Here is a 9,748-nt window from a genome sequence, read left to right as displayed (position 1 = left end):
TTCTCATGACAAATAATGACGTTTAGGACCTTTTTATTTAACAAATGTATGTATTTTTATATAATTCAAAGTTCAAAAAAGTGAATGGGTTTAAAATGTGTTTTTATTTTAATGTGAATTAGTAGATAATTTAATTACTTCTTGGGGATGTACTATACATATTAAACGTTAGATGATATTAAGCTGGGGATTAAACAAGTTTCATAAACTTTTTTTGTGCCGTTTTAGAAGGAAGGTTTTTTTTTATTATAGCTTAACGGCTGTTGAGGGATTTCGACTATAAAAAATATTATAAAATAAAAAAAGCAAGAAAATATTTCTTTCCATTTAAGAGACAAATAGACAAACTATTGACCAAAAATATATAATTTTCGATTACGATACCTTATTAGTGGAGTAGTAAGGTCCTGCTTATTAAAATAATTTTAAAGGATTTTATGTTTAACTGATTTAGATTTGTTATACTTTACATTTTTATAGTTTTATGGACTTTTACTAATATTTTTCAAAATTAAATCTTAGGGCCTTGTTAGCTGTAGTAGGTTAATATCGTAGTGAATGTAGGTTAATATTTGATTATGGGATATATGGGAAATTTACATTTCATATTTATATGTAAACTAGTCCATGATATTTAGTGAAATTGGTCTTTTTTTTATTATTAATATTATAAATACTGTTTTCACTCTAAAAATCCAAGAATAAATATAAATTAAAACATGATTCTTGAAGATACTTTAGAGGCGTATTAGATTTTTGGAAAAAACCCGATATTAAACGAATTTTTGGTGAGAGAGAAAAACGTTATTAAAAAAAAAAATATTGCCGAATTTTATTGGGTTTTTTGTATATCTTATAACCTAAAGGCATAGTATATAATAATATACAGTAAATTTATAATATATAATAGTAATACCTGATTTTTTTTTGTTTTATCATTTATGTTCTTTTATTTTTTTTATTTTTATATTTAATTTTTTTTTTCTAATCCATATTCTCTTATTATATTTAATTTGTTTTCCATTATTTATCAATATATCTAATTTCATTTTCTACCTTAACCGAATACATCTTTAACATACAGAATACAATTAAAATATAAATGATACAAATTTATCATATTTTTGGACATGAGTAATGTTCAATTAAAATCAAGAAAAAAAAACTCAAGGATTATCTACATGTATTTAACTATATGCCTTCATTGAAATATAGTCAATAAAGAGAAATGATTTATTTAGCCATACTGCCAAAAGACATTGGTTTGCTATATAACACAGCATACCAATCGATATGATTAGACATATATATGTATATACTATAGTACAAGAGCCGTGAAGACAAAAAAAGCAGTTATATCACCCCACTTTTTTTATTGGTTTAATGAGTACTATATATAGTCACCAGTCAAAATAAATGAGTACCAAGTACATTTTCTGCCTTATTCTACTTTTATCATTCTCTACAGAATTATTGATCTGTTTTAAAATATGTCCGTATGTAGCAAAATATTCCGATAAAGATAACGGGGAACATCATAAAACAGTAAACATATGATAAAAGATTTAGCTACTCACGTTGGATCAACTATTTTAGTCGGATCAACGACGCATATAAAAAATATTTTTACCAAGCACCGAAGTGGTTGATGCCTTAAGATAATTCAAAATAAAATTTTTTACATAATATATCTCAGCATATATTTAGTGGTCATTATATACGAATCGATTGATTTTTTGGGGGAACGAACAAACGAAAGATTGTTGATCGTATGGAATGAGTTTAAATATGTAAAACTAGTAAGGTAGACCAAAAAAATTTTGTTTAGATATAATGAAGTCAGATTGGTTTTTAGCGTCTCTTAAAACACTTAAGATATGAATTTTGAAATGAAATGAAAAATAGTTTTTTATTCTGGGACTAGGTTCATTTAGAACCATTATAAGGTAATATTAATTTTACAATAATATATATTGGCCAAAAACAGTGTGGCCGTTCTTAATTACAATTTATATTAAAATTATATAAATAATTTTGGATACAGAAAATTTTTTTTAATGTTTTAAGAGACGCTAAAAATTAATTTGAATTGATTATATAAAAAAAAAAGTTTTTTGGTCTACTTTACTAAAAGCGAGTTTTTATACACTCAAAGATTGTTGACCGTATTGAATGAGTAATACGGTCAACAATCTTTCGTTTTTATTGTCATCCAAAAAATCAATCGATTGGTATATAATAACCGCTAAATATATGCTGAGAAATATTATGTAAAATAATTTATTTTTAATTAACTTTAGGCATTAACCACTTCGGTGGTTGTTAAAAATATTTTTTATACGTGTCGTTGATTCGACCAATATAGTTGATCCAACGCGAGTAGCTATATCTTTTATCTTATGTTTACTGTTTTATAATGTTGACGTTTATCTTTATTCAAATATTATATGATACATATTTCACGAACATATTTACATATTTTAAAACAGATCAATAATTCTATAGAGAATGATAGAAGTAGAATAAGGCAGAAAATGGTCAAAATATGGTAAGTGTTTTAAACAGTGTAGAAAGCTTAAATTCAAACTTATACAATCTTTATCATCTTTTTTAAATATTTCCTTTATTCTACTACGAAAAACAATATTTTGTTGTTAGAATTATAGGATTTAAAAATTTTGTACTTATTTGTTTAATATGATTTATCATAATTATTATCGTATATTATCATATATATTAGACCTTAGCTGGGTATTGTCAATTTTATGTGTCGATAAGGAGAAAAAATGTATTCTACTGTTTCAATATTGTCGATTGGACTGACCAGTATATTGACTATTTTTATACAAAAATTATTATTTCATAATAATATAAATTTTGGGGAACAGGTTGGCTGAGTGATAAAAGAACTGTTTTATTAACTCAAAGGACCCGGGTTCAAATCCGGCTATGATTACTCTGTTACTGTAGCCGTGCGTCAACTCTGTAGGTTTGGTAGCCCTTTTGGATCCACACAGCCTCATGAAGTAGATATCCTGAACAAATCACCTCCTTGCACAAGTGTAAGTCTAGTAACAGTACTTAAAATTCTACACCGCGGTATGTTGTACCGGTACAGATTTATTTAATAATATGAAAAATTAGTTTAACGTTTAGTAGAAATAATAATGTAGTGATTCGGGTTTACAATTTAATTGTATCAATTATAGTAATTCCTTAATAATCTTAAGAAAGTTAAAGAAACAGTTGAACGACTTTTTAATTCGTTTTTTTTTCCTTTAACAAGACTTTACTCTCTTTTTTTTTTTCGTTACTTAATTAAACATCTGAAGTGTTTACTTTGGAGTATTGACTTTTATTTAATGAAGGCTGGGAGACAAATTATGCCAAAGTAATTCGAGTTTTCTCCTTTGTTAACCGAAATCGGCGGTTCATTAACGGAGCCATCGCGTAAATTAATATCTCTTCAGCTCTAACTAATATAGCTCCTCTGATTAGTGAGTAAAGATTTTTTTTTCTTTTGTTTTTGTGGAAAAATTATACACGATTTACTAAATATATTAGTTTATATACAGGGTTTTCCTGTATATATGTTCACTATTTATACTCTACTATTTTTATTTTGTTTTCGCTGGGTCAAAAAAGCTGCATGTAGTCTATCTTTAGAAGATATTAATGATTTTCTAGTCAATCTCCATCGCTCCTAATTGCGAAGTTTTCATTCGGATGGAGTTTTATTTTATTATTTTATTATTATTATTTTATATTTCATTTTGCGAAATCCGATGGAGAATTAGATTTTAGGACGAATTCATTTCAGGCACTTTCATTCTTTAATCTGTAGCTCATTCTATGATCGAAATTTGTATTCTTACTTATTTTTAAGGAAAGAAACACTTAAAATATCTTTACCAGTGATGCGGCGAGAGGGATGCGCTGGGATCTTATGAGCTCTGCTCTACCCTTACACGTGGGGGATAGAGTAGGTTCGGGATCCTCAGGTCGATTGTGTTAATATTTTATATAGGAGCGTAAATGTGACCAGAGATTCTTTTATTTTTATCATTATTTTATGTTATTTATTTATTTTTTCATGCACATAGTTTGATTATGTCCATTTTCTTCCGTTTGTATATATTTTAATAGAGATTTTATTTATTTTATGTATTTTTTTCATTTATTTTATTTTTAGTAAGAATGTGATCATTTATTAATGTGGCAGATTGTAATATCTATCAATAAATAAAGTTCGAATTAAAAAAAAAAATAAGATGAAAAATCTTAATTCCTTTATCTCAGTCTTTTGGAGGACCTATTAGCCTAACTATCAATTGTAATTATCAATTTCGGTCTTTTTTTTAAAGGGAATTGTAGTTTTTTATTTTATATTAGTCCCGAATATAAAATTGTATATTGTCATTGAGCTTATTCCCTTAAGGGCTTATCCACATACTTGTCATTTATTTGCATATTGTTTAATCGCAATTGACTGATATGATGATAATATAACATTTTGTAATTAAGAAAAAATATATCTTTAAATTATTATATTCCTCGTCTTAAAACACTCTGAAAAACATTTTATAAGGACAAGAACAAGTGATAATCGGTTCCAGGATTGTGATGAATTTGACAGAATTTCCTAGCTTCGTTCCTGACTAGTATCTTGAACAATTATGAAGCAATAAGATTTTTCTCTGCCTTTTTTTCTTAGAGTGATGTTTTCCTTGCCGACAATATCTCTCTGAATTTTTTTTTTTTTAATTTATTTATTGATCAAGTAAATTTGAGGAAATCATAATGGTATGGTACAAGCAAGTAGAGAAACTACCCATTGGTAGCACTGTAAAAACATTTTTACAATATAAGGTCTCGAGGCCATCTTCTTAGCAAATATCATGAAAATTACTATTTCTACGAAAATAAACGTCATAAACTACTTTATAGCCCATTAAACTAGCTTTAATTTGAGTGCTAACAGAGATCTGTACTTCAACTGGTTTTTGAGACATAGATTTTTTAAAATAAATTCACTGACGACTCATCTTTCAGTACGTTCCATACAACATTTTTATAAAAATGTTGCTTTTTAAAAAGCAATATTACGAGAACTGTTGAACGTAAATAGCTCTATTAGGGCTTAGATTTTAGTAAATTTACTCTACTTTAAATGATGATCTATTGGATTTTCCAATGTTGTTGGTAGTTTTAAAGAAATAGAGCTCCGAATAAAAAATTAATTATTTTTAACGTTTTAAAACAGCCACCATTTTTTATTCCCCCTACCTATACTTGGCAGACTCATCAATATTGGCAAGTAATTATGAATAGTTTTTAATTAAGTAATCAAAAATTGTGGTGAAATAACTACCTTTATTCCCCTCATGGGCTCTTGTACTATTACTTCTTCATTCCTTTACTAGTGTTCGTTTTGGGCTAAATAAGTTGCTTATTCCATCTCATAATCCCCCTGCATCAGGGTGTGAAAATATGTCGCTTAAAGCTGGAGAAGGTAGCAGGTACATACTTCCTCCACTTTGACTGTGACTAAATTGTTGATCCCAAACTTCGCTAACCAATTAAGCCACAAAGGATGTCGATGAGGTTTAGACAGGCCGATATAGAGGGCGTTGGCGCATAGATAGCGAACAATAGGCTTTTCAGCGATGGCTACTTTGTCAGAAAAAAATATCTTAATAAATGTAGGACATAGAAATTCTATGGTTGATATTTATATTATCTCAATAAAAATTAAAAATTTTAGTCTTACACATAAGGTAAATTTTTAGTATATACTATAACCCGTGGCTTCACCATATCCTCCATTTAAATATATTGTTTATTCATATAATTATTTATTCAGAAGTACATCCAATATGATTCAATCAGTTGACATCATGCAAAAACAACATACAGAAACGATAAACATGAGTAAAATAAGTGTTATATCTTTAATTATTAGGGCACAATCGAGATTGCTCCAATTTATAAGCTAGAACACTATAAAATAAAAGTGAAAAATTAATTAATTTCTAGTAATAAAACTAATAATTTGATTTACAAAATACTAAAATGGAAAAAAAAGATAAAGAACTCACAAAATGAATAATAATAATATAAATTTACAATTAATAAAGTAATAAAAATGAGCTAAGAATTTGTAACAAGTATGGAGTAAACGATTAAAAATAATAATGCAATATAAAATTAATAAAATATATAATAAATATAATATTATAAAACATACATTATGTAACATGATATCTAATATAAAGAATACAATATAAAGGAACATTAAAACTAAAGAGTAACTGAAGGATAAAATAAAACAAAACGATATAATAATACGATCTAAATAAATACTATATATTATTAAACACACACACTTACATATATAGCTAATTTTAACTGTAATATTATCATTCGAGGTCATTAAGTGGAATCAAAATCAGTTATTGAGATTCATAGAAGTAATAAAGTTACCATTCAAATATTTATTTTTTAGTTTTCTTTTTGATTGATATACTTACTAGTTCTTTTGGTTAACAGTCGAACATACATGGTGTCATATAGTTTGAAGTACGTTTCCCAAGCCCGTTGTTATATTTCGCTTCCATAAATTTAGTTTTTTAAAATTCGTTATTTTAAAACTATTCGTAAATAATTTAATTATTCCTCAAAATTAAAAATGTTAGCTCACTCCGAAGTTACACTTAAAGGTCACTGTAACTGAAGTTTCTATATGATCATGTACCACAGATACCATTGGGTACAGTCCTATTCTGTTTATTAGAAAGATAATATCAGACAAGGTTTTATTTCTAATACTTATATTCTTAATCAGTAATTAAATCTTTATTAATGAAGAATTGATAAAAAAGATTAAATAAATGCATGTGCAATGAAAAATAGGTGAATTAAGCTTTATAGATTTATAAGTAGAATGAAAATTCTTAATAAGCTATATCTAAAGCTCATAAGAAGTTATCTTCAGTTTTAGAGTTCATATGAAAGATTGATAAATCAAAATCTAGGATTCCGCAATATTTCGCGTAGTGCTTACAATCAAATAAGTTAATACAAATACATTTTTTGTAAATTAATTAATAAGTAAATATTTCTTCAATTCCTAGATCACAGATGTAGTTGTAATTCGAATGCTAAATGATTAACGAGGTATAACAATGGTTTATGACGTTGTAATATGTGCGGCTACACAATGGCAATCCAACTGAGGCGTGGAATAGAACCTATACTATTTTGGTTCTAGCGCTCGCCACTGAACTAGCTAGGCCTCGAAATAACTTCATTATCTTATCGACTCCATAATCTTTCATCAACATGTAACTGATATCCAAGCGCGCAAAAACAACTACGACGCTACCAGGGGCTTCACGAAAATTAATTAATATATCGAACGGACAGAAATTATGTTATTCTGGAACACGCATCATTAAACATTATCGCGTTTTTTAATATTGAATTAAAAAATATATTTAAATCATGTTTCAATCATATTTATATAAACCAAACAGGAAATATATTAAACTAACTCAAACCTACAAATATCCTACTCTAAATAGAAAATCCAAATTAAAACCAGAAGCAGCTATTCTAAAACAATTCTCAGGCCACTGCTGATGTACGGCTGTGAAGTCCAGAGAGCGGCATCCTTCACGAAAAGGAAAAAATTTCAATCTTTTCAAAATAAAGTCGTTAGAATTGCAGTGGATGCTTCTTGGTCTGTAAGAAACAGAAAAAAAAAAGAAAGGTCCATAAAGTTCCACTTCCAGTTACCGACATTTAAAGGAGTAGTTACCTACAACTTGGGAAGCTTCTGTTATTATCACTCTAAAATTTTATTTTATCTTAATTTCTTTTTTTTCTCTCTTAATTTTTTTTTAAATTAACTTTCTTTTATTGTCCATAAAAAGTGAATTATTTATTTTGTTAAATCAATAAATGTTATTAACTTTAATTTTATTTTTTATTAAGAATTACTATTTTAATCTAGTTATTTTGTTTAATTTTTTTTAATTTATAACATTGTATATAAATATACAACGATACTACTACTAATACAACAATTAATAACCTTAATTATACAATAATAACCGTAATAATACAATATTAATAACCTTTCTATATATTTTTCTATATTCTTTTTATAACTTTATTTTCCCTGTAAGAAGTTTATTTGGTCTGGATATTTTTTCTTATAGATTAATAAGTTTAACTTTTTTATTATTTTTTTAATAATATCAGCTAGATATCGAGTTTATTTATATAATGATAAGTTGGATGAATTTAATTTTGTCTTAATGTTTATAAATATATCATTATTATTAAGTTTTTCTTCTTTAAATTTTTTTGTTTTTTATTTATCTTCTGAGATATCTCTTATCCCCACCCTTTTTTTGATTTTCGGTTGGGGATATCAGCCTGAACGTGTGTCTGCTGGTTATTATTTATTGTTTTATACTTTATTTGCTTCATTGCCTTTATGATTGGGTATTTTTTATATTAATGTAAAGGGGTATACTCTGGACTTTTGATTGATTAATGTAAGTGATTTAGGTTTTTATTTTTATTTATCAATAATTATGGCATTTTTGTTTAAAATACCAATTCCGTTTTTTCATTTTTGGTTACCAAAAGCTCATGTGGAAGCACCCATTTCTGGTTCTACGATTTTGGCTGCTATTCTATTAAAGTTAGGAGATTATGGATTAGTGCGGGTTTATCTTTTTATTGATTATTATTCTTTAATTTTTAGTTATTTTTGGATAATTTTTAGTCTTTGAGGTTCTTTAGTTGTTAGTTTTCTTTGTCTTTTTCAAGTGGATATAAAATCTATTATTGCTTATTCTTCTGTTGCTCATATATCTTTAGTAATTTGTGGTATTATAACTAATAGAAATTATGGATTTGTGGATTCTTTAATTATAATATTAGATCATGGATTTTGTTCCTCTGGACTTTTTTGTTTAGCTAATATTTTATATGAACGTAGTAGTAGTCGTTGTATTAATAGCCTTAATACTTATAGGTATCTTTTCCATGAGACTATCCCCCATAATCAATTGTCAAAAAAAATGTACCTCTTAAATTAACTGCCAGGTCGATCTGGTATTAAATAATTAAAATACTGCTAATAAGTCCATCCATTGATTCTACACTCATGTGCTGAATTAATTAATTGTACCTGAAAATCAATTATTTTCTTTTTTCAGGATAGAATCATATAAACTTTAGTTGGACTAACCTTTCCTTTCTTGTAGTTTGATAAAATATTTCCGTTAGTTGTGATTATCAACCTTTTACGTAAATACTCTTTACTCCTTTACGGTCAGTTACGTAAACTACGACGATCGAATAGTGTAATGCTGAATCTACCAGTTGCCACTCGCCACTAATCCAAGACTCGTGCAAATTTTTGGTTAAAAGCAAAAAGAAACGTCAGAATCCACTCGCTTGTTTTGTTGTTTTGGATTTTTTTTGGCTACTTTATTTTTATTTAAAAAAAGAAGAAAATAAAGATGGATAAAATCAAAGTAAACATATATATATATATATATAATCAATGTAGGTTGTAGATGATACAAATTCATCGAAATAGTACTACCTAACCTATAAATTCTACCTCCGTTCCATATTTTTTAGCAGACACTTTTTAAATTAAAAACCTAAACATATAAAGTCTTCTTAAATATATATTTGTACTATGTAAGCTAATATATAAACTTCT

This window comes from Halyomorpha halys, unplaced genomic scaffold, assembly GCF_000696795.3.
Source record: "Halyomorpha halys isolate HHAL.00 unplaced genomic scaffold, Hhal_1.1 Scaffold235.1, whole genome shotgun sequence".
In the NCBI taxonomy this organism is placed as follows: Eukaryota; Metazoa; Arthropoda; class Insecta; order Hemiptera; family Pentatomidae; genus Halyomorpha; species Halyomorpha halys.
The sequence above is the reverse complement of the archived record's forward strand: the minus strand, read 5'-3'. Positions refer to the sequence as shown.